Genomic DNA, 26,832 nt, shown 5'->3' with positions numbered 1-26,832 from the left:
AATCACAGCTCAGATATGTGACGCCTCATGTCCGATCACCAGCATAGTAGCAGTCTTATTCCGCGCCAGTAGGTGGCGCCCGTCTACATACAATTTATTCACATGCAATAAACAAGTCTGGCCGCAAGATGTCGCTGGTAGCACGCCTTGGATTCTACTGTAAATCGAGTGCTGTACTGTTCCCGGCCAGCAGGTGGCGGCTCCGGTTCATTCGTCTTTTACAACTACTTGAAGATGTCAGGACATATTTCCTACAGGATTATAAGCCGCCGCTTTCTGGGGGGTTTCGTGCTGGGGGCTACACTGAGCACATCGTCCTCCTAGCCGCGCTGTACTTATACGAGCGAAAAAGAGACGAGCCAGGTGAGAAAGCCGCCCCCTGGTGGAGAGTGTGCGCCGTTACCCCTGTGGAGGGAGGCCCTGTCATAGACGCCTGGGCTGCGGCCTGCATCCGGGTCCCTGCTCTCAGTGACGTCAGTACGAGCTCCCCTCTCACCCTCTGCCTTACTGCAGCGCCCCCTCCTGTCAGGACGGAGCAGAGGGGCCATGGATCGTTATGGGGTCTGTCTGGGGTCTGTTCTGTGTCGGTTTATAGGAGAGAAGTAAAAAAGCGCAACGTCCACACCGTGGAATCAGTGATGAGTGAGCGGGGCCGGATAAAGTGTTATCTGGGCATGCTCGAGTGCTCGCAGTGCCCAGCGTGCTCGAATACTATGCTCTGGTCCCCGCGGCTGCATGTCTCGTGGCTGACAGCAGCGGCACATGCAGGGATTGTCAGTCACTCCTCGGGATGTTCCCACGGTCAGTATTGGCAGCACATGTCCGCTCCATCCACAGCGCTGCCGGCTTCTGAACGCCGGTGATTCCACATGTGATCACTGAACCGTGCGGGATCACGGCTCCCATTACATTGTACGGGTGAGATTTATCCTGTGGAGACAGAGCGTCTCCGCTATATATATAGACATGCTGCGGGCGGGAGAGACGCTCCACATGGAAGCCGGAGGCGTCTGCCCGCATAGTGGGCGTGGGATATGATGACACCCCCTCCACTGTGCTGTAACATCTGGAGGCTGCGGATGTACACAGCGTCCACTGACCGTGGGAACATACCCTTACATGTGTCACCGCTGTCACGAGACATGCAGCCGCAAGGACTAGAACATATTATTCAGCACACCGAAGTCACTGTTAGCGCTCCAGCATGCCCAGATAACACCTCAGCACGCTCACCACTGCTCAGCTTCTCTTCTGTTCTGTTATTTTTAGACACTTTTTTTCTTTTTTTGTCTGTAGCTCTGATATTTGGTGTTTTTTCTGCAGGCTGAGTTATATTGTGAAGCAACAGCAATTTACACCATTGTTTCCTTCATTTTAAGTTTATGCCGCCAACAGTTGGCACAGATAGTATTTTGGTGCAGAATGATTACAGAGATTACATAAAGCTTATCCTCGCCCCTTGTGCCATCGTTGTTCCCGCTGGGCCGGTACGCGCGGTCCTGGGGCTCTTGTGCGATGTGACACGTGACTCCGCTGCCCAATCAGCGCTGGCGTCACTGTCCGCGCCTTCATACGAGTTGTACATGAAGAGTAAGTCCGGGCTGCGGCTGATCTCCGACTTCCTCTTCATGTTCAATTCATATGAAGGGTGGGGACAGTGATGCCAGCGCTGATTGTGTGCCAGTGTCAAACCGCATGAGAGCCCTGCAGAGAGCGCGTGCTGACACCGTGGGAGCAGCGCAGGCACGGGATGTGAGTATAGGCTTTTTTACCTTATTGGGGCAAAGCGTGGGGTATGACAAGGGGTTGTCCTAGCAGTGGACAACTTTAAATGAAATGCGGCATTGCTGGTGTGAGACATGTAATGACTGACTGTCAGCTCTCCTGATCTACACTGGTAACACCTCCTTTCATTTAAAAAAGTCTCTGGAGGCAGATTCTCAGGGAGATCTATGTCCGGCCCGTAGATCTTAACCGTTCATTTACATATGAAGACAAGTGTAGATTTCTAGGTAATAAGATCAGATTGAAGACGTCACGTTATCATTTTATTAATTTTTTTTTTTATTTACTTGCGTGGCCATCTAGATGGCTTAGGAGGGTTGATCCTACTGAACCAGATATAATGTTAATATTAACCCTTTTTTTTCCCCCCAGAACCCATACAGAAGTCTCCATTGGAGGAGTTTGGATTCCCGCAGAGTGGAGAGGAGGTCAGGCAATATATCGGTCATGCTTTATCTTATGATCAAGCAAAGAAGACCCCACGTTGGGTCATTGAGCATCTTACAAAAGAGAAAATAGTTGGTGAGCAAAAAGGGAATTAATTCCATTACCTCGGCTGGTCTCTTAGTAAGAAGCACAATGGGCAACAAAGTGGCTCAGTGGTTAGCACTGTACGGTGGCTCAGTGGTTAGCACCTTTACTTTGCAGCTTTGGGGTCCTGGGTTCAAATCCCACCGAGGACAACATCTGCAAGGAGTTTGTATGTTCTCCCCGTGTTTGCGTTGGTTTCCTCTGGGTTTTCCAGTTTCCTTCCACACTCCAAAGACATACTGATAGGGAATTTAGATTGTGAGTCCCAATGGGGACAGTGAAGGCAAGATCTGTAAAGTGCTGTGGAATTACTGGCGCTATATAATGTAAAGCATAATAATGAGACAGAGCCGCCTCCTGTAACAGCAGCTGAGCGCTCCGTTCCAGTGAGCGGTGGAAACATGCGGCTCGTCTCATCTGTCACAATGTTTCGGGCGCTCAGTGCCGTTCCTATTTTCTGACTTCATGCTCACCGGGAGCTGTGCCCTCCTGAAGACAGAGAGTGGGACAGCCCCCTTTATTCAGCACTGGATTCCCAGAGGTCTAACAATATGTCAGGATCACAGTTATCCATTTTTAGTGGCACTCTTACACATCTCATTTTTGATGTATTTAGTATTTTTTCTGACAATTCACCACTTAGGCCAGACAACGTTGTAGTGAATTCTTAGGCTGTGTGTCCACGTAGCGATTTTCGGCTCGAAAACACTGCGAAAACATTTAAAAATCGTGTACATGACGCCCCCATGCATTCCTATGGCATTCCGCACATGCTGTGCTAATGCTGCGCTTTTTTCCACGGCGAAATCGCATCGCGGAAAAAAATCGCAGCATGCTCATTCTTTTGTGCGGAATCGCAAAGAATTGCCGCGATTCCACACCCATAGGAATGCATGAGAATCGCTTACTTCCCGCATGTGGCTATGCCCACCATGCGCGAAGTGAAGCGTCTCATTTGCGGTTGGTACCCACGGTGTGGAGGAGAGGAGACTGTCCTCCAGGCCCTGGGTACCATACCTCTGTAAAAAAAAAAGAATAAAAAATAAAAAATCGGGGTATATTTACCTTCCGACGTCCCGCGCTGCATTCCCGGCCTAAGCGTTCCCAGTAATGCCTTGCGGCAAGGCCCTGTAATGACGTGGTCTTGCGAGATCGCTATAGCAACGCGAGACTACGTCATCACAGGTCTCGCAAGGCATTACTGGGAACGCTTAGGCCGAGAATGCAGCGCGGGACGTCGGAAGGTAAATATACCCCTTTTTTTTTATTTTTTTCAGCATTTTAACATTGGCGGCCTCAATATTAAAAAGCTGCTCACACTTGTCAAACACTATGTTTGATGAATGTTACCAACCTGTCAATCACTTTCCAAGTGATGCTTCAAATCGCTTGGAAAGTGCTTGAATATCGCACACGAAAATCGCGATCATAATCGCGGTGAAATCACACGGAAAAAACGCGCGATTTCTGGGAAGGAGTCCGGTTTTCTGTGTGCGGTTTAACACGCAACGTGGGCACATAGCCTTAATGTTTATTCCCATGCAGTAAAAAAAAGTTTTCAAACCTCTTCTATTTGTTTCTGAGTTGACTCCGTTTTCACTTACTGACTTCAGTGTTGGGAAAACTGTAGCATTAGACATTTGTCTAGAGCGGTCACATTACAGAGCGCCTGTCACCAGTCTCAGGTCGCCCTTTTTATTTAAGAGAACAGCGGGCAGCCTCCGACTGGTGATTTTTAATTTTTTTTTTTAAACAACCTATGGGCAAAAATGAAATAAAAAAGTGTTGCTAATACCAACCTAAAAGACCCGACTTTCTAGCAAAATTCAGGTTCAAACTTGCATGTTGTTAGATCGTGGCATTCAGATTCCCTCAGTGTGAGACCTCGTGAGGTGTCATGAAATCTCACGTTGGAGCCAAACCAGTGTCGCCCCGTCCGGTACGTAGCAGTTACCAGTCGGTAACATCATTAGAGCGGTTACCTCGCCTCTCAGTAAATGATGTATCCGCTGTGGTGTAGATCATCGGCCTCGCACTTTACTGTCACGGCGGCCACGGAGGGTTGTTGGATCTCGCTCTGTATGTCCAGATCCCACAACCCAGAAGTTCGGACCTGATTTTTTTTCTAGACAGTCCGAACCTTTAGCCTGTCATTAGGGACACTGCTGGACGTCTTTCTTAATGAGTTATGATTTGTAAAACCGTCGGTCTGTGGCTGCTCTCTCTTTTCTTACATCGTACGTGCAGCCACACACAGGTGACAGGTCCTCTTTAAGTGAGGCTGCGGCATGTCCTGAGGCCAAGTTCACACTTTGCGGAATTGTGGTTTAGTCTGCAGCAGTCTAGAAGACTTGAAAGTCTCAGTCACACATTGCAAAAAAATGAAAGCATGGTGCCGACGTCAGATCTGCAGCGTGCTCATTCATGTACAGATTTTGATTGTGGATTTCACCCTATTCAATAATGCTTAGTAACGGAGCAGGGTGGAATCCACGATCAACAAATGCTGGTTCCTTCTGTGGATTCATTACACGTTTTGTTGTGGATTAGTGACCAAATCCACAGTGGAAATGATCATCTGATATCCGAGTGCAGTGCGATGTTACACACTCTCCTATAGACTTGTATGGGTGCGTGAGATCCGAATTTGGCGCGCAATCACAGCATGCTGCCATTTTTTTTCCTGTCCGATTGCAATCCGATCAGCGCTGGCAAAAACCCGCCACTGATAGATAATGAAATATAGGATTAAATTGGTACGAATGCAATCTGATTATTATTATTCTTTAATCGCCAGTGGGAGCGAGCCCTAATGGTCGTATACAGCTGCCAATGGAAAGGCCCCTCTTGGGACTGTAAACAGCAGGACGGCTCAGTATAAATATAGTTGCCCCCCAATTCAGGGGGTGTTGTGCTTTGTTTTGTTTGTCTAGGTTTTAGAACATGTTTTTCTTTTTTATCTTTTCCTTAGGCGTTGCTGACCGGAAACACTGCCGAATTAAACCGGATCCAAACATTCCGCAATTATTTAGTGCCAGCAATGAAGACTATTTACGTAGCGGGTGGTCCCGGGGTCACATGGCGCCAGCGGGGGACAGTAAATATTCTACAGTAAGAATCTGTTTTCTGCTTATCTGAAGAAGAAAATCTATAAAAAATTAGTCTTTTTTCTTTTCTTTTTGTATTTACATAAGAATATGGAATATAAAGTTCATTACTTTGACTTGTCATAAAGCTTTATGGTGTGTGCAGCCGTTAAATGTTTGGTGCAGATATTTCTGTACCATTTCGGCATCTCTTGGCACGAAAAACAGCGTGTAATACATGCGTTTTTGCCCCATTTTTTAAATGTTTTTTTTTGGTGCAGATTTTTCCCACTCATTAATATGAGTGAAATCTGCAAGTCACAAATAAGCAATAAGGGGGGACGTGGCTATGGAGTGAGGGAGAGAGGACGCTGGACGGGAGAGCTCCTCACCATCCTGTATAATCCTGCATGCTAGGACCCTTTTCAACGGCATATTCGGGGCTGCCTTGCCCCCTCTGGATACCGGGATCCCCCCTGGGCCCCCGCAGGAGGATGGTGAGCGGCCGGTGTGTGAGCGGCTGGAGGAGCTGGAGTGGGCGGCTGTTCCTCCACGAGGCGGCGGCCATCTTGGGCGAGCGGTTCGGCTGCTGTGAGCTGCGCGTCGGCCCCCACTGCTGCACCACTGCTGGTGCAGTAAAGAAGTCAGCTGGAAAGTTAAAAGAGGACGCGGTGAGCGGGGGAGCCTTGGAAGACGGGAGTGGACGGCGGGGCCCGCAGGGAGCGGCGGCCATATAGGACGCGCGCTCTGCCAGTAGGAGCGCGGTGTCCAGTCTCCAGTGTTGCAGCGTCGCAGGGGCAGCGACCTGTATCCTAAAGGATCTGAGAGGAGTGCGGTGAGTGCCCTGAAAGATGGGCCCTGCATAATGTCCTCTCTCTACTCTGCATCGCTGGCCTGCTGGTGCCATTACAGTGGGGGAATCTGCTCCCCCTCCCATTGCTGCTATCTCTCTGGGAGTAGGTATCCCTCCCCCTGCCATAGGAGCCTTGGTGACATTCTATTTTTGTCTACATGAACTCTGCTCCCAGGCTATAACTAATAAACGTAACCCCTGTTATATACATATAAGCGCAACAGGAGGATTTCTGGACTGTATAATTTCAGCTACACTGGGATACTTCGTGGTTCTTAAACATGAATCGGTCTAGGGGTTCGACGGCAGCAGAAAAATTGAAGGAATTTGTCAGACCTGACCCCTCTGAGAGCGCACGCTATTTACGGAACACCTCACAATCTCAACGTAAAAATCGTCCCTCAGAGGGTGGAGAGGAGATTGAACAGGAAGAAATGACCCTTAAATAGGCATCTGAACAGCTGATGCAGGCTATCTCCCTCACCAGGACATCCCTGACGGAGAAAATAGAGGATGTCTACACTGAGGTTGGGGAGACTCCGTCACGATATGCAGGCCATGAGGGGGCGCATCACGGAGGTGGAGACAAGAGTGTCCCGGGTGGAAGACACCATTACACCTATGGAGGCTAAGCTAACTAAGGTAGCGGGATCTATGAACGCCTGGAGTCAAAAGGCAGATGACCTAGAAAACAGAATGCATCGGAACAACATCCGTGTCATCTGTCTGCCTGAACGCTCTGAAGGTCAACACCCTGAGCAATTCCTAGAAGGCTGGCTTAAGACTTCTCTGGGAGATGAATTCTCCTCGGTGTTCGCTGTTGAGAGAGCCCACAGAGTTCCCACCAAACCTCTACCTCCGGGGGCCCCGCCTAGACCCTTCCTGGTGCGTCTCCTCAACTGTAAGGATAGAGACACCATTCTGCTCCTCGCACGACAAAAGAGCCCCATCAAGTTCAACGACGCCGTGATTTCAATCTTCCCAGATTTCTCCGTGGAACTCCAGAAGCAGCGTGCGCAATTTATCGACATCAAGAAGCGGCTCAGGGAAAGGAACATTATATATTCCATGATTTATCCAGCTTGGCTTCGGGTTGTCCACGGGGGTTCCTCCGTGTTTTTCACGGATCCGGCGGAGGCTGCCGAGTGGCTGCGGTCCCATAGAGGGTCCCCTACATAGGAGTCCTAGAGTACCTATTTTCATCTGGATCCTCTCATTGCGGGCTTAATCGGAGCTCTCCTGGCGGACACCCAGAGATCTACAATACTGGACACTGTGTTCAGTGATGGTATCCCCTTGTTTGTTTTTTGATAGAGGAGCGGGACTTTGCTCCTATGTTACTAGGGTTATATTTTGTCTTTTTTCCAAAAGCTTTAGTTTTAGCTTTCAGTGTTACTTAGGTAGAGGTTGCAGCCAATGGAAGTCCTATTATTTGTGTGATGTCTCTGAGTTCTACTTAGGCACCGATACGCAACATACCCAGATAAGTGGAGATGGGATCTGAATTAATCTGCATGACGTGGAATGTGAGGGGTATCAAAGCCCCCAGGAAAAAGATTAAAGTATTTTCACAAATTAGGCACTATCACCCTCATATTGTGGCTGTGGTCGAGACCCACTTGACCAGGGATACTGCTCGGAGTGTACAAAAACCATGGGTTCAATGGTCTATACACGCATTTCACACCAGTTACTTTAGGGGGGTCTCATTATTAATACACAAAGACGTTAGATGGGAGGCCCGGAGAGACTCTGAAGGGCGCTTCATATTTGTGTATGCACTGATCAATTCTAGGAAATATGTTATTCTGTGTATTTATAATCCCCCTCCAGCTGGTACGGCGATTCTCCAAAAAGCATTGTTTTGCTTTAAACTATCCAGACGCAGATGTTATTTGTATGGGGGATTTTAATTTGGTTATGAATAATTGCCTCGATAGATTGAGACTGGATGACGGGACACAGGGTGGGACCCCGGCAGTAGCTACATCCCAATTATCACAGTTTATAGAAGGTAGTGGATGGTTGGACCTATGGAGGACACGTCACCCAGAAACAAGAGAGTATACTTGCCATTCTTCCACTAGGCGTTCCTTATCTCGTATAGATTACATTTTTGGATCTAGTGGTCTGGCGATGTGGGTGGATAGTATTGAATGGTACAGTGGTGTCCTCGACGGAAGAAATAATGGGATGTTTCCATGATTATTATAGCTCACTGTACAGTTCAAAACATTTTCATTGGTAACCAGGGGTGTCTAGACTATCAGATATAACGTTTCCCACGCTAAGTGCCTCTCAGCGGGCCTTTATGGACGCTGAGTTCACTCTGGAAGAGATAGAAGATGCCATGAGGGATATGGCCTCTAGGAAAGCCCCTGGGCCGGATGGGTTTGCTATTGAGCTGTACAGGAAATATCGGGAGATTTTAGCGCCACTTTTGTTGTCGGTGTTCCGGGAGATTGGGGGGGGGGTCATGCCGGAGTCCTTCTATGAGGCTAATATAATAGTGCTTAAGAAGGAAGGGAAGGACCCTCTGGACTGTGGATCTTATCGCCCCATATCTTTAGTAAATGTGGATTACAAAATTTTTACGAAGATCTTGGCAACTAGGCTAAATTCAATTATTTTGGAACTTGTACATCCTGACCAGACCGGCTTTATGCCTGGGAAGAGCACCTCCATTAATATTAGACGGGTTCAATCAGTGGTTCAATATAGCTCCCTGATGCCGGACAATAGATGGGCATTGGCATCGTTGGATGCGGCCAAGGCCTTTGATTCCCTTGAGTGGCCTTTCCTCCACGCATGCTTGCAGAAATACGGTTTTGGAAATAGATTTTTAAAATGGGTTAATACATTATATATGAAAGCTAAAGCCTGTGTCATTGTAAATGGTTCCATTTCCGAGTCTTTTTCTTTACACAGGGGGACTCGTAAGGGTTGTCCCCTTTCCCCGGCCCTCTTTGCTCTTGCAATAGAGGCTTTGGCAATTCGCATGAGAACTTCTAATATTATGGGTATAGAGATAGCAGATCGGGTGGATGCCATAGGCCTATATGCTGATGATATGATAATATTTATGGATAGAGTGGAGGAGATGTTGACGGGGGTGATTGCCACTATAAATTAATTCAGTAGATATTCCAGCCTGTATATAAATTGGGAGAAGTCTGCTCTGATGCCTCTTTCTCATGTCCCGATGCCGCGACTCGAGACTCTCTCCTTGTTGCCTATTGTACCACATTTTAAATATTTGGGTGTTCATATTTCTCAATCTAGCACACTTGATCTACAACTTAATATATATATAATAATAATACATTTTATTTTTATAGCGCCGACATATTCCGCAGCACTTTACATTTCAGAGGGGATTTGTACAGACAATAGACATTACAGCATAACAATAATCACATACAGTAGATTATAACAAATACCAAGAGGAGTGAGGGCCCTGCTCGCAAGCTTACAGTCTATGAGGAAAGAGGTAGACACGAAAGGTGGGTGGTAACAGTTGCTCTGATTGTATGGACCAGCCATAATGTTAAGTGTGTAACAGTACAGACACAGAGGGCTAATGGATGCATAAAGCATGTGGGAACATGATGCTGGGAACCTGGTTATGGTAAAACTTTTGGCTCTGCCACACAGGGATAGGTTAGGTTAATGTGTTGAGGCGATAGGCCAGTCTGAATAAATGCGTTTTCAGGACACGCTTAAAATTGTGGGGATTGGGGACTAATCGTATTGACCTGGGAAGTGCATTCCAAAGAATTGGCGCGGCACGTGTAAAGTCTTGGAGACGGGAGTGGGAGGTTCTGACTATTGAGGATACCAACCTCAGGTCATCAGCAGAACGGAGGGCGCGGGTAGGGTGGTATACTGAAACAAGGGAGGAGATGTAGGGTGGTGCTGAGCCATGGAGGGCTTTGTGGGTGAGGGTAATAAGTTTATACTGAATTCTGGAGTGGATGGGTAGCCAGTGTAATGACTGGCACAAGGTAGAGGCATCGGTGTAACGATTGGTGAGGAATATGATCCTGGCTGCAGCATTCATTATATCCATTATTAGAGATGGTTAAAGTCAAATTTGCGATTTGGAGTAAACTCCCGCTGTCTGTAGCTGGACGCATTAATCTAATTAAAATGATACTACTCCCTAAGATCAGCTATTTTCTCCAACATAGTGCTGTGGTGGTGCCTAAGTCTTTTTTCACTAACTTAAATTCCCAAATTACATCTTTCATATGGGTGAAAACTAGGCCAAAACTTAAGCTAACCACCGTACAAAGGTCAAAAAAGGGGGGGGGGGTGGCGCTACCGGATTTTTTTTTTATATTTTCTGGTGGGACTTGCAAGAGCTATAAATAAGTGGATGCCTGGTAATCATCTTCCTAATTCTGAGAGCCATTTGCTTCATGCCGCACGTTCTGATTGCCCGCTAGGGTTCTTGGAGATGGAAAAAGTAAAAGTCCCACGTCTGCTACCCATGCTTCGTCTGGCAAGACTAGTTTGGAGACAGATTAAGAGGGTGGTTGGATTTAGTGACATCATAGCTGGAATGCCCTTATGGAATAACAGTTATTTTCCGACACTGCTGGCCCACCCATCTGCTGAATTCTGGCCTCAGTGCAGTGTCTCTACGATAGGGGATATATATGAATGCGGTACACTATTATCTTTTGAACAATTACAAGCTAAGTGCAATGTCCTGAGGTCACAATTCTTCCGATATTTGCAATTAAGATCGGCCCTTCAATCGCACATGAGATATGTCGATATGAATGGTGCCATCTCGTCTCTACCCTTGATAGGCATTCTTAAATCACAGGGTCCACAGGGTCTCATCTCCTCTCTGTACACACACATGCTATCGGTGGGGACGGAATCTGCCGTATGCTTGGTTAGGGGGAAATGGGAAAGGCTCATCCCTGACACACGGGGGGGGGGGGGGGGGGGGAGGAGTGGGAGGAAATTCTGGAGTCACCAATTAAGGTGTCTCCGTCAATTAACAATAGAATGATACAACTTTATATCATAAGCCAATCATATTTGACTCCGACTCGACTTTTTAAGATGGGCCGTTTCCAATCTTCGGAGTGTCTGAGATGCCATGCATCCGTTGCAGATTTTATCCACATGATTTGGCAATGTCCGATTATAGTACACTACTGGAAAGAGGTGACGTCATTATTAACCTCCCTGGCACAGATTCCTGTTCCCCTTGAGCCATTGGTTTGTCTGTTTGGGGTGTGGATGATGAGACATGGGGACATTATACGGGGATTTTCTTAAGGGAGACATTGTTCATGGCACGGAAGGTGTTGGCACTGCGGGGGATGGGGGGTTCGGATCCCTCCCTTAGGGCCTGGATAGAACTGGTGAACTCGATTATCCCATATGAGCGTACGCTTTACCAAAGCAGAGGGTGCCCCGGTAAATTTGAGAAGATATGGGAGAGGTGGAACTCTTCTCACCTCACGTTGTAGGACGGAGATATCGCATGATAAAGAGCTAAATATATAGACACAGGCTGCAAATAGTTGTTTTGTTGTAGTAGTAATGTTTTAGAAGTAGGCAGGCTTTATTATTTGAATAATAATACACAGTCTAATATAAGGCAATTGACAGTATGTTTTATTCAATGCACAGTTGGTATACACACGCTGCTTGACATTGTTGCTCTGTGATATGAATGTGTGTTACATGATATTTTCATTGCTGTCGGTTTGCATACTGTATACCCTGCCTTTGGTTCAATAAACGAATTTAAAAAAAAAACCAAATAAGCAATAAGTGCATGAGACTTCAGGATTCTCATTCACTTTATGACAAATCTGTGCAGAAAAAAAGCGACAACTCTGCAGCGTGTGCACAGACCCTTACTATTTTGACTATTTACATCAGTTCCCTTTTACGTCCACAGGAGGCCATGGCTGAAACATTTTACCTGTCAAACATTGTGCCCCAAAACTATAAAAACAACGCCGGCTTCTGGAATCGGTAAGGTCCATGGTCAACAGGGATTTACTTTACAATCTGAAATGCAGATGCAGTCCTGCCTCATGTTCAAAGATTAAAGGGGTTGTCAATAGTAAAAATCACCTCCTTACCACCCGGACTCCACATCTCAGTGATTTTTGGAGCTGTCTTCCAGAGGTTATGTGACATGACAGTCGGCTCCAGCCTTCATCGTGGCATCAGACAAAATGGCTTCACCTGACTGAAGGCTGCAGCTGATCGGTGTGGCAGTCTGCAACGCTCCTGTGACACCAGTGTCCTCTATCAAAAGACTCGGGTTATACCAGCGATTAAAAATTGCTGGAATAACCTCCATCCGACAAGTGTGTGTAAATATATAGAAATATATTTTTTATTTTTTTTAAATCTGGTGTCCTTTAGCATTTAATGAGGGGCTGTTCAGTAATGGACAATCCTTTTAACATATCGTGGTCTTTCCTGGACCACTGCAGTTTGAACCCACATTGAGCCTTCAATGTCACAAACACAAAGATATGACGAGACATGGCGCCTTCTACAGCCTTCCTTCCTTTCTGGCTCCTTCTTACCGGAACCATTTTGCCCAGAAAACAATATTGGCAAAATGGTTTTGGTAAGCAGGAGCTGGAAAGACATGTACCGGCGCATGCGCAGTTAGGTTTTAGGCTCGGCCTGCAGTAGAGAAGAGGAAAGTGCGTTTGTGCGATCCGGCAATGTCCCTGCTCAGGCGCGAGATTTCATTCAGCTATATGGATGACACAGGACACGTCATCCACATCAATCAAAGCTGGAAGACGGCTTTTAGCAGGGGAGAGGAGGGACAGGCCCCGCTGTAATGACACCCCTGGGACCGGACCGTCCTAATTTGTATACCTTGCTGGAGCACTTCAGTAGTTTTTTTTGGAGATATAAGGGGGAGTCAGGACATAGTATACAACTTTCTGTAATGCAGCACAGGCGCTGAGGAAGGTGGTGGTATACCGCTGAGCTGTAGTTCCCCTCTGGCGTCACTCTGTAGAGAGTACAACATTTTCAGGATCGGTGAGGGGCCCATAGGTCAGACCTCCACCGATCATAAAGTAACATGCCATCACTTTATGGGATGGGAATACCCCATCCCATAAATGTCATTATTCACGGTGATTTCATACTCTGTCCTGGATGGCATCTATTTGTATGGTGACACCCCTCTGCTTCTGGATTACTATGTAACTAGGTAAATTTCCTATTCACAGGTCTAGGAGAACCGTATCTGGAGCTTCAGATACAGATATGTAGAAATATCTGCAAAGAATGACATAACCGAAGGCGGCTGGAGGTGGACATGTTCTCCGGGGACAGTCATCAGCCAGGCCATTGCATGTGTAGTGTAATGAGATCAGTCCTACAATGGAGTAATGGCGGCTCATTTTTCTCATTGCTTGAAATCTTTATCCAGGTTTGAAATGTATTGTCGAGACCTGACACAGCGATTCGATGATGTCTGGATTGTGAGCGCCCCCTGCTGTTACCCGTGCAGAATGAGGACGGCAAGAAAAGTGTCACTTATCAGGTGAGCCGCTGTTTACCACCACATGTTCATGTAGTGACTTCAGAGATGACCGGTCGGCCGCCGTGTTCTAGAAAACAATGAGCCTCCTTCAGTCTGGCTGATCATTGCTTTCTGCTCATGCCTGATTGTGTTGAGAAGCGTTCAGTCGTGAAATGAAGTTCCTCTTATCGGCAGCCTCCGATCCACTAAATTTCTTAGTTCAGGGTGAAAGACACCGCACATTCTCATTAAGAGCTACCTGTTTGCTCAGTAACCAGGGTGAGATTCTAATTTGATAAATTATAAATTCAGAATTTAAATGAGGAGCTATGGGCATAATATGTAATAAAAGGCTTCGTGGGGCAGCGAATGGCAGGTTTGCAACACCTCCATGGCATGATCATTGGCATCATGGGTGATTTTGGGGAAATATTCTTTGTCGTTTTTGCACCTATGTGTGATTTGTGCCAGCAATCAGCCGTAATCGTAATCTGGGGGGGCTTACTTGGTATAATATCCAAAACCAGGGTAAATGCTTGGACCTGCTGCCCTCATCACTGCTGTTAGTGCACATACAATTAGGTCCATATACACTCACTGGCCACTTTATTAGGTACACCTGTCCAACTGTGTGTTAAGACTTAATTTCTAATCAGCCAATCACATGGCGGCAACTCAGTACATTTAGGCATGTAGACATGGTCAAGACAATCTCCTGCAGTTCAAACCGAGCATCAGTATGGGGAAGAAAGGTGATTTGAGTGCCTTTGAACGTGGCATGATTGTTGGTGCCAGAAGGGCTGGTCTGAGTATTTCAGAAACTGCTGATCTACTGGGATTTTCACGCACAACCATCTCTAGGGTTTACAGAGAATGGTCCGAAAAAGAAAAAAAATCCAGTGAGCGGCAGTTCTGTGGCCGGAAATGCCTTGTTGATGCCAGAGGTCAGAGGAGAATGGGCAGACTGGTTCGAGCTGATAGAAAGGCAACAGTGACTCAAATTGCCACCCGTTACAACCAAGGTAGGCAGAAGAGCATCTCTGAACGCACAGTGCGTCGAACTTTGAGGCAGATGGGCTACAGCAGCAGAAGACCACACTGGGTACCACTCCTCTCAGCTAAGAACAGGCATCTGATGGCTACTTTCAGCAGGATAATGCGCCATGTCATAAAGCTCGAATCATCTCAGATTGGTTTCTTGAACATGACAATGAGTTCACTGTACTCAAATGGCCTCCTCAGTCACCAGATCTCAATCCAATAGAGCATCTTTGGGATGTGGTGGAACGGGAGATTCGCATCAGGGATGTGCAGCCGACAAATCTGCGCCAACTGTGTGATGCCATCATGTCAATATGGTCCAAAATCTCTGAGGAATGCTTCCAGCACCTTGTTGAATCTCTGCCACGAAGAATTGAGGCAGTTCTGAAGGCAAAAGGGGGTCCAACCCGTTACTAGCATGGTGTACCTAATAAAGTGGCCAGTGAGTGTATATTTGGACAGAGACAACATTTTTCTAATTTTGGTTCTAGACATTACCACAATGAATTTTAAACAAAACAACAAAGGGTTTTCAACCAAGTACCAGAAATGAACATTTTATTTACAATTATTTAATCTGTCCAATTACTTTTGGTCCCTTTAAAAACAGGGTGGCACATGTTAAGGAGCTGAAACTCCTAAACCCTTCATCCAATTTAATATGGATACCCTCAAATGAAAGCTGAAAGTCTGAACTTCAACTGCATCTGAATTGTTTTGTTTAAAATTCATTGTGGTAATGTCTAGAACCAAAATTAGAAAAATGTTGTCTCTGTCCAAATATATATGGACCTAACTGTACCAGTCTAGCTGGAACTGTTCCAAAGCGAATGCTTTGTATTTTGGCTACCACTCTGTTTTCAATGGTCAGTTTCAGGTCATTATTATTTTGCCAGCACTATAGAGTCTGGAACTTCCTTTTTTCCCTTACTAGAGTACACCCTTCTGACACTCTCTTACTTGGCTTCTTTTTTTTCCAGTGGGATACTCCAGTTCATTATCAGTCTGTCAGCACTATAGAGTCTGGATCTTCCTTTATTAGAATACACAATTTTGATACTCTGTAACTTGGCTTCCACTTTTTTTTTCAGTAGGCTGCTCAATGTCATTATTATAATTCTGTGAGCACTATAAAATTCTGGTGCTTTGTAACGTTGCATCAAATTTTTTTCTAGTGGGCTGCCCCATTTCATTATCATTCTGTGGGCACTATAGAGGTTGGAACCGTGGTTTCAGGTCTCCCCATCCCTCCCCCTGGCTCCTGCTCACTGCTCTCCTTCTTTAATTGACGTAGGTGACTCCTTGATGCATCCACATTGCCTGGCGAAATCTTGATGTGAGGCATCATCCATGTCAGTTGAAGGAGGAGGGCGGTGAGAAGCAGCCGAGGAAGAGGGTAGTGAGCAGCCGCCGGGGCGGAGGGCGGCGAGCAGCCGCCGGGGCGGAGGACGGCGAGCAGCCGCCGGGACGGAGGGCGGCGAGCAGCCGCCGGGACGGAGGGCGGCGAGCAGCAGCCGGGGATGAGGGCGGCGAGCAGCAGCCGGGGATGAGGGCGGCGAGCAGCAGCCGGGGATGAGGGCGGCGAGCAGCAGCCGGGGATGAGGGCGGCGAGCAGCAGCCGGGAAAGAGGGCGGCGAGCAGCAGATGGGGAAGAGGGCGGTGAGCAGCAGCCGGGGAAGAGGGCGGTGAGCAGCAGCCGGGGAAGAGGGCGGCGAGCAGCAGCCGGGGAAGAGGGCGGCGAGCAGCAGCCGGGAGGGAGGGATCAAGAGGCCCTAAACCATGGCCATCGGACAGGACCGACCCGATTTCCATACAACGCGGGAGAACTTTAAAGGTTTTTTTTTGAGTATACAGGGGGTATATAAGCATTTATGGAATGCAGCACAGACGCTAAGTAAAGTCATAGTTTTAGCTGTTATGACACTTCTGGTGACAGGTTCCCTTTCTGTTGCCACAGACCTGACATTAGGCGTTGGACGGACAGGTTAGTGAGAATGAATGCACCTTGTTGGTGGCACTTTTAAACAATCTAATTTGTAATAAAGGTATTTGCTGATTTTCTATTTATCCATTAATGCAGTCCCCGCTTCCCGGGACCCAATTGTCAGATAACAGTGAAATAAGTGGGCTGAAAGTTTATATTATTGGGGGCCAGTTGGGTCCCCAGGAATAGAGATGCCCACCGCAGCTTCTTTTGCTATTTGATGGCATTTTAATATTCGTTTTACAAATCTTACAAGTCCTTAAAGTTTAAACTTTAATAGTGAAGATGGGTGGGGTGTTTGAGGGGCGATGTGGAAGTCTCCATGTAGGTGCACAGAGGCCTACTGCAATTTGTGGTGGTGCACTGTGATCTTTTTGGTGTAATGAAGATGTTCTTGCTCATTTTTTATTTCAGGTTATTGGCAGTGATGATGTAGCCATGCCCACACATCTGTACAAGGTGATCCTCGCCAGGAGGAAGCCCTCTGAGGAGACTCTAGCTGAAGGAGCTTTTATTGTTCCCAACGTCCCCATCAGCTTTCAGCATCAGTTGCCAGAATTTCAGGTCCCTCTTGAGACACTTGAGAAGTCATCTGGTCTTGTTTTCTTCCCTCAAGTGGACAAATCAAAAGAAGTGAAGAACTTTTGTGAGGAGGACACCTGTAAGCTTATTAAACTAGAAGAGTTCAAACTATACATTGCGGGACGGAGCATGAAGAATGCAAGAAGCCTCCAGAAAGTGGAGAAGATCATGCTAGAATTGCGTGAGGCCAACATAAAGCCGGACTGGTATCTGTTAGAACTTTATGAACAGAAGAAGAATGAACTGGAGTCTTGTGAGACTGTTACTGTACGAGACGGAAGACAAGGGTAACAAGTCATAGCTGCATGTTACAGGGCCCATAATCACATGGAACCAAGTTCTATTTTTCTTTGCTCAGGAATCTGTAAAGGTGACCTTTAACAAGGAAAAATCCCTTTAAATGAGGACTTTTGTAAAGTACTTAAAAAAAATATGGGGGGAATAAAGCATAGAAAAAAACGTTACATTTGTCATTATTCAGTGGGTCGGTCCGTGAGCCGGACCAAGAAGGCTTTGATCATTCCCTTCCGGACTCTTGAAGGGAGAGAAATCTTGCTGCCCGCTGAGTGTTCACTTTGTGCGGCTATGACTATTGATACCAGGCCATTATTACCAACTCATCAGGGATTATCAGATGTTTTCTTTTACTTGTCAAAGGATGGAAATACATGTATATATTTAAAGAAATCCATTAGCAGGCTTTCGCTATGTAATCTGAAGAAAGTATGAGGTAGGGTTAAAATGGGTAACTCATCGATGTGTCCCTTATGAGGCTGTGTGCTGTTGTTTACTTATAATGAAGGTTTTATCACGAGGACTTTATCACTGCTCAGACTGCAGCAGCAGGTGACACCAAGTTCGACTCCGCCCCTCCTGTGATAAGCAGCTCACTGTCTATAGATAATGTACATAGCTGTGGTGTGGCCCGTGGCAGCTTTTCAGCTCTTCTATTGTATATGCTGTATCTAAGAACTCTGTGTCACATCTCCCACAGTAAACTAAGTGACACATCGCTGGAATCTGTCTTTTCCTACTTTTGTGCTGCTGTCAGATGAGGTAGCAAAAACCTGGTGACAGATTGGTGACAGATTCCCTTTGATGTTAGATTTACATGGTGTTTGTCACTCCCCTGCTGCTGCCGCAGTCCCCGCCGGCTCCCTCACCGCCGCTCCAGCCGTCCCACTTACTCCCGGCTCCCACACCGCTGCCGCGCCCGCCTCGGTCCTCACCGCAGCTCTCAGCTCCACGGCGCACTCACCCAGCACGCGCTCCCGCTCAGTCCCCTGCTCTCTGTCAGGCGTGCTCCCCTGCCTGGCTTCCTGCTCCTCGGACGTGCGCCCACACTGTGCTCAGGAGCGTTCACGCGCTCCATTCCCCCTGCAGGCGTGCACCCTCCTCTTCTCTCTGCTCTGGCAGGAGGTCATGACCCGGAAGTTCCAGGCACACTCCCTATATCAGGCCGCCTCTTCCTCCTGGCGGTGCCTGATGATCACTTGTGCCTAGCTAGTGGTTCTGGCCCCTAGTCCCTCCATTCGTTTCTCTGCCTGCAGCTCCCGCTCTCCTGCCTATATCTTACCCGTGCTCTCTGCTGTTCTCTCTTCTAGGTCCTGGTACTCCGGGGCTCCACTCCACCCTGTGCTGTCTTCCAGTCCGTGTCCGGTCCCTGTGTCCTCCAGTCCGTGTCCGGTCCCTGCCGCTTTGTCGTCATTCCAGTCCTGACCGCCATCTGTGCTCCTGTCCTGGGGAGATCCCCCGCCAGCCTCTCCGACCTCCAGTCGTGACTCCTGTGTCCTTCGCAGGGTACCAGCTGCTGTGGTGATAGCTACCCGTGGGACTGCCCCTAACACTCCCTGTATAGGGGGTGGTCCACCTGGTCATCTCGCCCGCGGGAGGTTCGTTGCCACGGTCCAGCGGGTCCACACCGGGAGTTCTTCCTAAAATATCACAGAGTTCAATATAAATTATTCTTATAGTTGGCACATACCTGAAAATATGTCTGCCTACATTCTTATGACTTATCCATAGGACCCTCTTCATGTAATGGAGGCCAACCAGAGCGTACTTTGGGCCAGTATACACAGTGGGGAAAATTAAGTATTTGATAGACTGCTGACTTTGCAAGTTTTCCAATTCCTGCAGCAAAACCTGATCTCCCTCATTTTTACTGTGTTTCTGGCATGCTAGACTTGTTTCTTATGCATGCTGATAAAGTTTAGTGTTGAAAAAAAAGTTCTGTTCTATAGAATCAGGTTTTGGCACAAAAAAATCAGCAAAATCTGATACATTCATTTCAATGGGTGAAAAACGCTGAAAGTGACTTGCTCCATTGTGCAAAAAACTATGCAACACGCAAAATCCTGATGACAGAAAAAAACAATGTGTGTGCATGAGATTTCTGAAATCTCATAGAATTTGCTGATAGTGTAAAACGGAACTGAAAATTTGCATTAAAAAAGCTGCAAAAATGCGTAGTGTGAACTTACCCTTAGAGGGGTGATCCCTTTCCTCGGTGGTCTTTCTTGATAGTACACACGTCTATACAGATGTATTTAAAACAATGGAACAGGGGACAGTCATTACAAGTGGAGGAAAATAATTCAGACATCAGTAAAGGAAAGGCTTCATTACAGTTGCAGTAGTTAGGCTATACAGCTAACTATCCAAGAAGGTAGCAGTGATAGATCCAATGCAGAGGGGCTGTCCAGGCATATAATATCAATGACCTATCCTTATTGTCATAAATCTGATCTGCAGTACGTGGCATCGGCCATTACACATTAAGCAGAGCTGTGATTTCCAGCTCTGTTCAAAGTTTATATCCTGCCGAACCTGATCGCAGCTGATCGATTTGAAAACCGACATGATTATTATTAACATTCTTTACTATTGGTTTTCATTAAAAAATGACTATATTGATCCATACACTCTCCAGTGTGATGGTCAAACATGCAATACAGACTTATGTATTGTTACATGTCTCTTTTTTATAAAATTTGTAAAAGAAAAAAAAAGTTCCTTTCCTTGGTGCAGGTAAGCTTTACCACCTCTAGATGGCAGTCCAAACTTCCTGATTGATTATTATAATATAATAATTATTTATTATTAAATCGCCATTTATTCCATGGCGCTTTACATGTGAGGAGGGGTATACATAATAAATACAAGTACAGTAATCTTAAACAATACAAGTCACGACTAGTACTGGGGGAGAGAGGACCAGGGAATAGCGGTTGGACTGGTGGATTAGTCAGGCAGCAGAGTTTAGAATAGATTGGAGGGGTGCGAGAGTGTTAGAGGGGAGGCCACAGAGCAGGAGGTTGCAGTAGTCAAGGCGGGAGATGATGAGGGCATGCACTAGGGTTTTTGCAGATTCTTGGTTGAGGAATGTACGGATCCATGAAATATTTATGAGTTGAGGTCAGGAGGAAGTGGAAAGGGCTTGGATATGTGGCTTGAAAGAGTGATTAGTGTCAAGGATAACCCCAAGGCAGCGAGGATGTGGGACTGGGGAGAGTGTGCAGCCGTTTAATGGATAGGTCCGTGGGGGGGTTGCATGAGATCGGGGAAAGATGATGAATTCTCTTTTGTCCATATTAAGTTTTAGAAATCTAGAGGAGAAGGAGGATGAAATAGCGGACAGACACTGAGGGATTCTGGTTAGTAGGGAGGTGATATCTGGTCCAGAGATCTAGATGTGTGTCACCAGCATAGAGGTGATACTGAAAGCCGTGAAATTCTATGAGCTGTCCAAGGCCGAAGGTGTAAATGGAGAAGAGCAGGGGCCCTAGGACTGAACCTTGCTGGACTCAGGGGGCGAGGTGAGGAGGTGGTGTACGAGTGGGAGACGCTGAATGTTCGGTTGGTTAGGTATGATGTGATCTAAGATAGGGCCAAGTCTGTGAAACCAAGAGATGAGAGGGTTTGTAGTGATAGGGAATGGTTCACTGTCGTGAGTTCATTTTTCCCAGGAAGGTAGCGAGGCTGATTACCAAACACCTGGGCAGCTAGATGATGACTGGGTGGCTGGAATTGAGGACTGGATATAAGGCTGCCGACGCCCTTCTTCCTGGCTGGTGATTTTCCTGCTTGGAGACCAGTCTGATTCCTGCATCTCAAAGCTAAGTTTTTCTGCTCTTCTTTGTACTCTTCAGTTTTGTTTTTGTTTTGCCTTGTTTTTTGGGAGTTCTGCCATCCCCGGCCGGGGGTGAGCTGAACTCCATTTTTGTCTCTGATCTGTTGATATTTTGCTCTGTCTTCAGAATATACCTGAGTGCTGATATAGTCTTTTGAAGCCTAGCGACTTCAGGGCCTGTTTTTCTTATCAGTCGGTTGGCTCATTTTGATAGGGTTTTTGCGGATGGCAGACAGCAGCTTTCCTATCCTGTCCTATGTAGTTAGCTTGGGCCCCATCATTTGCTCAACCTATCTTTCTATCTGTGTTAGTGTTTTCATCTTGCTTCACCGTCATTATATGTTGGGGGCTGCCTATTGCTTTGGGGTCTGCTCTGGGGCAGTTTAGTTTTTCCCCTTTCTGTCTTTAGGCTATATAGTTCTCCGGCTGTGATCGAGGGGTCTTGGGCACCGTAGGAACCCCCCACGGCTACTGCTAGTTGTTGTGGATAGGTTCAGGGGTCTGCAATCCGATAGCTGCCAACCTCTCTGGTTTTTCTGGACTTAGCTGGTATTTTGTTTTTTCCTCCTTCGATGACTCATCATAACAGAATCACCAGCCATACCGCAAATCCTAGGGTGGTACTCAATAGCAGGAGAGAATTGTAAAAGGAAAAAATAAAAAAAAAGTGTCAGAATTTTTTTTTTTTTTTTGTGTGCATATTTTTTCCTCTATATCTCTGAGGCCGTAGGGGGAATTTTTCTCTCAATGGAGATGAAGCAATTGTCTGATCGTGTGGAGCAGCTCGCTGCTGTAGTGCGGGGAATTTCCGCCTATCTTGCTCATTCACATGCTGCTGAACCAAAGATTCCTACTCCTGATGTATTTTTGGTGGATCGGTCTAAATTCTTGAATTTCAAGAATAATTGTAAATTATTTTTTGCCTTGAAGCCTAACTCGTCGGGGAACCCCGCGCAGCAGGTTAAAATTGTCATCTCTTTGCTGCGCGGCGATCCCCAGGATTGGGCGTTTTCTTTGAAACCTGATGATCCTATTCTGAATAATGTGAACGCATTTTTTCAAGCCTTGGGGTTGTTGTATGATGAACCTAATGCTATTGATCAGGCTGAAAAGACCCTGTTGGCATTAAGCCAGGGTCGGGATTCGGCAGAGTTGTACTGTCAAAAATTCCGAAAGTGGGCGGTCCTTACTACCTGGAATGATGGTGCCTTGGCAGCCCTCTTTCGGAAGGGTTTGTCAGAAACTGTAAAAGATACTATGGTGGCATTTCCTATTCCCTCTGGTCTTGAAGATTCTATGTCATTAGCCATTCAGGTGGATCGGCGTTTACGTGAACGCAAAACTACACGAGAGATGTTACCACCTGTTGAACAAATGTCTGAACCTATGCAATGTGATAGAGTTTTGTCTAGGGTGCAACGTCAGGAGTTCAGAAGGCGTAATAAGCTGTGGTTTTTTTGTGGAGATGCCTCGCATATTATTTCTGTCTGCCCTAAACGAGAGAAACGTTGTGCACACACGTTTTCTGTGGGTGGTGTTCAACCTAAGTTTCTTCTGGCAATTACTCTGATCTGCTCCCTGTCCACATTTTCTGCCAAGGCTTTTGTGGATTCAGGAGCAGCTCTGAACCTGATGGACTTGGATTTTGCTAAACGTTGTGGATTTCCTATGACACCTCTGCGGACGCCTATCCCTTTGAGGGGTATTGATGCTACTCCTTTGGCGAAGAATAAACCTCAGTTTTGGACCCAGGTGGTAATGCGGGTCGCCCCAGACCATCAAGAAAATTGCAGATTTTTGGTGTTGCATAATTTGCATGATACCATTGTTCTGGGGTTTCCCTGGTTGCAAATCCATAATCCAGTTCTGGATTGGAAATCTTTGTCTGTGGTGAGTTGGGGTTGTCGGTGTGCCCTTAGTGATGCTCCTGTTTTCTCCACCTCTCCCCAGTCGCATGATGTTCCTGACTATTTGGCTGACTTTTATGATGTATTTAGTGAGAATGAGTCTGCGTCTTTGCCTCCTCATAGGAGTTATGACTGTGCAATTGAGCTGAACCCGGGGTGTAAATTCCCCAAGGGTCGGCTTTTCAATTTATCTGTACCCGAGCACGAGGCTATGCGATCCTATATTAAGGAGGCATTGGAGAAGGGTCATATTAGACCATCCTCTTCACCCTTAGGTGCTGGTTTTTTTTTCGTGGCTAAAAAGGATGGTTCATTAAGGCCTTGTATTGACTATCGTGCCCTCAACAAAATTACTATTAAATATCAGTATCCGTTACCCCTGATTTCGGATCTATTCTCCAGAGTTAAAGGTGCTTGCTGGTTTACCAAGCTTGACCTCAGGGGGGCGTATAATCTTATTCGCATTAAGCATGGGGATGAATGGAAGACGGCGTTTAATACTCCGGAGGGACATTTTGAGTACCTGGTGATGTCTTTTGGGCTCACTAATGCCCCTTCTGTCTTCCAGTGCTTCATGAACGATATATTCCGAGACTTTGTGGATACATTTTTGATTATCTATCTGGATGATATTTTGATCTTCTCCAAGAATTGGGACTCTCATGTGGAACATGTTCGGACTGTGTTCCGGATTTTGAGGGAGAATTCCCTGTATGTCAAGGGATCGAAATGCCTTTTTGGGGTACAGAGGATTTCCTTTTTGGGATTTATTTTGTCTCCGTCAACTATTGAAATGGACCCGGCCAAGGTACAGGCCATTTACGATTGGGTTCAGCCCACTTCTTTGAAGGCCCTCCAGAAGTTTTTGGGTTTTGCTAATTTTTATCGGAAATTTATAGCTAATTTTTCTGGTATTGCCAAGCCATTGACGGATTTGACTAAGAAGGGTGCTGATGTGCTGAATTGGTCTCCGGAGGCTGTTTCTTCCTTTCAGGAGCTGAAGCGAAGATTCACTTCTGCTCCGGTTTTGCGGCAACCTGATGTCTCACTCCCGTTTCAGGTGGAGGTGGACGCTTCTGAGATTGGTGCAGGAGCGGTGTTGTCCCAAAAAGATCCTGTGACATCTAAAATGAATCCTTGTGCTTTCTTTTCCCGAAAGTTCTCCCCATCCAAACGTAACTATGATGTGGGGAATTGGGAACTGTTGGCCATGAAATGGGCATTTGAGGAGTGGAGACATTGGTTGGAGGGAGCCAAACACCAAGTCGTGGTCCTTACTGACCACAAGAATTTGATTTACCTGGAGTCGGCCAAGCGCTTGAATCCTAGACAGGCTAGGTGGGCCTTGTTTTTCACACGTTTTGATTTTGTGGTCTCTTTTCTTCCGGGCACTAAGAATGTCAAGGCAGACGCCCTCTCTAGGAGTTTCCTTGCTGATTCTCCTGTTGTGACTAAGCCTGCTACCATCTTAGGCGAGGGGGTAGTTCTTTCTGCCATCTCTCCCGATTTGAGACGTGCTCTGGAAGAGTTTCAGGAGGACAAACCTGAGCGTTGTCCCAGTGGAAAGTTGTATGTTCCTGACCAGTGGAGGAAGAGAGTGATGTCTGAAGTTCATTGCTCTGCATTGGCTGGTCATCCAGGTATTTTTGGTACTAGAGATCTGGTGAGTCGGTCTTTTTGATGACCCGCCTTGTCTCATGATGTCAGGAATTTTGTGCAGTCCTGTGGGACTTGCTCCTGGTCTAAACCTTGTTCTCGCTCTAGTGGCTTGTTGATGCCTTTGCCGGTGCCCAGGAGGCCATGGACCCATATTTCAATGGATTTTATCTCTGATATTCCTGTCTCTCAGAGAATGACTGTTATTTGGGTGATTTGTGATAGATTCTCTAAGATGGTCCATCTTGTACCACTCCCTAAGTTGCCATCTTCCTCTGAGTTGGTGCCCTTGTTTTTGCAACAGGTGGTTCGCTTGCACGGGATTCCTGAGAACATTGTATCTGACAGAGGAGTTCAGTTTGTGTCTAGATTTTGGAGGACTTTCTGTTCCAAGCTGGGAATTCAGTTGTCCTTCTCCTCTGCGTTTCACCCTCAGACCAATGGGCAGACGGAGAGAACAAACCAGACTTTGGAGTCGTATTTGAGATGTTTTATTTCTGCCGATCAGGATGATTGGCTTTCATTTTTGCCCTTGGCCGAATTTGCTTTAAATAATAGAGCTAGTTCTGCCACTTTGATGTCACCTTTTTTTTGTAACTTTGGTTTTCACCCTCGATTTTCTTCAGGGCAGGTGGAGCCTTCTGCCTGCCCAGGTGTTGACACTGTGGTGGAGAGAATGCACCAGATCTGGGACCAAGTAGTGGATAAGTTGTCTCTCTCCCAGGAAAAGGCCCAGCGGTTTTCCAACCGGCGTAGGACCGTTGGTCCCCAGTTTAAGGTGGGTGATATGGTTTGGTTGTCATCAAAAAATATCGCTATGAAGGTGGCTAGATTTATTGGACCTTACAAGATTTTGGAGATTATTAATCCGGTCTCTTTTCGGTTGGCTCTTCCTGTCACATTTAAAATTTAAAATTCATAATGTGTTTCATAAGTCCTTGTTGAAGAGGTTTGTTGAACCAGTAGTTCCTGTGGTGGCACCTCCTGACCCTATATTGGTTGAAGGTAACATGGAATATGAGGTAGAGAAGATACTGGATTCCCGTCTGGCTAGACGGAGACTCCAGTATTTGGTTAAGTGGAAGGGTTATGGTCAGGAGGATAATTCCTGGGTCTCTGCCTCTGATATTCATGCCGAAAGATTGGTGCGTGCCTTTCATCGGGCTCACCCGGATCGCCCTGGTGGCATGGATGAGGGTTCGGTGACCCCTCCTCAAGGGGGAGGTACTGTCGTGAGTTCATTTTTCCCTTCACCATTGAGGTCTGATGAACTCCCTCCTCTGGTGAAGGAAGGTAGTGAGGCTGAATACCAAACACCTGGGCAGCTAGATGATGACTGGGTGGCTGGAATTGAGGACTGGATATAAGGCTGCCGACGCCCTTCTTCCTGGCTGGTGATTTTCCTGCTGGATTCTTGGAGACCAGTCTGATTCCTGCATCTCAAAGCTAAGTTTTTCTGCTCTTCTTTGTACTCTTCAGTTTTGTTTTTGTTTTGCCTTGTTTTTTGGGAGTTCTGCCATCCCCGGCCGGGGGTGAGCTGAACTCCATTTTTGTCTCTGATCTGTTGATATTTTGCTCTGTCTTCAGAATATACCTTAGTGCTGATATAGTCTTTTGAAGCCTAGCGACTTCAGGGCCTGTTTTTCCTATCAGTCGGTTGGCTCATTTTGATAGGGTTTTTGCAAATGGTAGACAGCAGCTTTCCTATCCTGTCCTATGTAGTTAGCTTGGGCCCCATCAT

General features: G+C 46.6%; 1 pseudogene; it reads left to right on the top strand.

The window, feature by feature from the left end:
* The first annotated feature begins 108 nt into the window (after positions 1 to 108).
* Positions 109 to 18,415, top strand: LOC141095496 (nuclease EXOG, mitochondrial-like; annotated as a pseudogene).
* The last annotated feature ends 8,417 nt before the right edge of the window (positions 18,416 to 26,832 follow it).

Source organism: Dendrobates tinctorius, unplaced genomic scaffold (genome assembly GCF_039654945.1).
Source record: "Dendrobates tinctorius isolate UK_male_01 unplaced genomic scaffold, ASM3965494v1 ptg000070l, whole genome shotgun sequence".
In the NCBI taxonomy this organism is placed as follows: domain Eukaryota; kingdom Metazoa; phylum Chordata; class Amphibia; order Anura; family Dendrobatidae; genus Dendrobates; species Dendrobates tinctorius.
Note: the sequence above shows the minus strand (reverse complement) of the source record. Positions and strands in the feature narration are given on the sequence as shown.